This window comes from Lactuca sativa, chromosome 5, assembly GCF_002870075.4.
Source record: "Lactuca sativa cultivar Salinas chromosome 5, Lsat_Salinas_v11, whole genome shotgun sequence".
NCBI classification, from domain to species: Eukaryota; Viridiplantae; Streptophyta; class Magnoliopsida; order Asterales; family Asteraceae; genus Lactuca; species Lactuca sativa.
The window spans coordinates 243,876,600-243,879,339 of NC_056627.2; the positions used below are offsets into that span (position 1 = coordinate 243,876,600).

General features: G+C 43.9%; 1 non-coding gene across 1 annotated transcript; it reads left to right on the plus strand.

Moving 5' to 3' along the window:
• The first annotated feature begins 1,634 nt into the window (after positions 1-1,634).
• LOC111918617 (small nucleolar RNA R71) lies at positions 1,635-1,741 on the plus strand. Its single transcript, XR_002859287.2, has one exon. It is a non-coding gene; the product is annotated as a small nucleolar RNA R71 (small nucleolar RNA).
• Positions 1,742-2,740: the final 999 nt, after the last annotated feature.

Genomic DNA, 2,740 nt, shown 5'->3' on the forward strand with positions numbered 1-2,740 from the left:
GCATGTCGATTGAGAAAGCCGTGTCGTCACTACTCCTTGAGTACTTCATGGCTTGGTCTACCCCGAATGTCACTGAATCGTCCCCAACTCGCAATGTGAGCTTAGAATCTCTCATGTCTACGATAGCGCTAGCGGTGTTGAGGAAGGGCCTTCCAAGGATGATTGGCACTTGCGGGTCCGCCTCCATGTCGAGAATGATGAAATCAGCCGGGAAGACAAATATGTCTACTTTTACTAGCAAATCTTCACAAATGCCTCTTGGAAAAGTAACCGTCTTGTTTGCCAAATGAATTGCCATTCGAATTGGCCTTGGCTCCGGGAGGTCCAGCTTTTTAAAGAACGAGTATGGCATAAGATTCACACTTGCTCCAGAATCAGCTAAGGCATGAATTGCAGCCAAGTTGCCAAATTGGCAAGGCAAAGTTAAGCTCCCCGGATCACCCTTCTTCTTTGGTAATTTGTTTAGCATTGCGGCGGAGCAATTCTCATTAAGCACTACCTTCTGCACTTCCTCCATCTTTCTTCTGTTAGTGAGGAGTTCCTTAAGGAACTTTGCATACTTGGGCATTTGCATGACGACTTCAATGAAAGGAATGTTTATTTGAAGAGTTTTAATATGATCAAGAAACTTCTGATATTCCTCTTCCTGCTTCTCCTTCTTGGCTCGGGCTGGGTACGACATTGGAGGCTGGTATGGTTTCAAGGGTGGCTGATCACTTGTTTTAGCAGAGGTACTCGCCGAGTCCATCGGTCCTACTCGGCGAGTAGGACTCTCAGATTGTGAGTGTTGATTTTCGACTTGTACTTCCGTTCCTTCCTTCTGTGAGTCCTTGTTCGCTTCTGTTCGAATGGGGGCCAGGGGAGTAATAATCTTCCCACTTCTTGTGGTAACAATATTTATTTGCGCGCCTCGTGGGTTGTTCTCGGTTTTGCTAGGAAGCTCACCCGGTGACCTTTGGTTTAGTTGTTGAGCAAGTTGCCCAAGCTGTGTTTCTATGTTGTGGATGGATGCTTGCTGGTTCCTGAGCATTGTTCTTGTTTCTTGGATAGCAGCATCATGGTCATTATGTCTTTTCTCGGAAGCGGCCACAAATTTAGTTAGCATATCTTCCAAGCTTGGCTTCCTCTCTTGCACCGGCTCCTCCTTTTGGTAAAAGCCTCTTCCTTTTTGTCTGTACTTCTCCTCCTTGGCCTTCTTATACTCTTCGTAAGGCAGCCACTCCTTCTTTTGTTTGCGCCAGTCTTCATCATACCGGTCACCACTCGAATAACATACTTGTGCCTTTTTGTTGCCGTGCTCATCCAAATCGCAATCTCTAGTGAGGTGGGGTCCATTGCAGTTTTCACAACCCACCCGTATGGCATGGATAGTTTGATCCATTTTGTCCATTCTCCTATCCATGGTTTTTAACATGGCCATGACCGCGGATAAATCTTCAGTAGCAGCGTACGCGGCTCCCCTCGTGACATCATTCCTAGGGTTGTGGTATTCTCTAGAGTGTTTAGAGAATTCTTCAATTAATTCTTTAATCACCGGGGGTGGCTTCTTTGTAAGTGGGCCTTGTGAGTCTAGCAACTGCCGGGTTGTGACATTAACTCCATCATAAAAGATGGAAACTTCTTGCTGGCTGTTTAGATCATGGTGTGGGCAATTTCGTAGCAGACTTTTGTACCTCTCCCATGCTTCATATAAAGATTCTCCAGCTTGTTGTTCAAAGTTTGCAATGGCCTTCTTGAGTTTGGCTATTTTGGATGGTGGACAAAAGTGATCTATAAATTCTTCCTTCATTTTGGCCCAAGTAGTGACTGACCCGGGGGGAAGTGATTTGAGCCAGTCTTTAGCAACACCCTTGAAGGTTACCGGAAGCATCCGAAGTAGTTGAGTTTCGCGGGTTACATTTGGAATGTTGAAATAATCAGCAACATCATTTACTTCATCCAAATGTTTGTAGGCATCTTCATGATCTTTCCCATAGAAAGGTATTTCCTTAAGCGCAGCTAGGATATGACCTTTTAGTTCGAAGGTAGCAGTTGCGGGAATTGCGGGTTGCACAAGTCCCGGGCCATGGTCATCGCGCATCCTCTTCTTCCATTCCCCCATGGGAATTTCATCAATGTTAGCCATAGTGAATGCTAACTCTTCCTCCGATTCGGTTTCTTGTTCGTACGTTGCCTCCTCTTCTTCCTCGGTCTCATATCCAATATCTTCTTGGATTGGCTCCTCAATTTTCAAGGAAGCGCTAGAAGCTCCTGATTTACTGCTCTTCTTTTTCCCAAAAACAGTCTTCAAGTTGGACAATGGTGATTTCTTTGGTGTGCTTGAACTCTCCACGTCCTTCCCTTTGTTTCTTTTCAATTCGGATTCGGGATCTTCAAACGGAGGTACCAGTGGTGTGTTTGCTCCTCTGGTCATGAGAGTCCTGAAATTAATAAAAAAAAACAAAACGTAAAAAGAACAAAAAGATTGTAAAAGAAAAGAAAAAAAATTGCTGGTTAAACTGCTACTCGCCGAGTAGGTGCGAGTGCACTCGGCGAGTATCAGTGATATTTCAAAAAAAAAATTTAAGTTTTAACTTAACTAAAACAGATACTAAAACCTAATTACTGGATACTAAATTGGAATAAATGAACTTTATGCAAGTAAACTCACACAAAGGATCGAAAAAAAATTAGGAATTAGCTTAATTATTTAGAACCGTTCCCCGGCAACGGCGCCAAAAACTTGATGTGTGTTAAACCC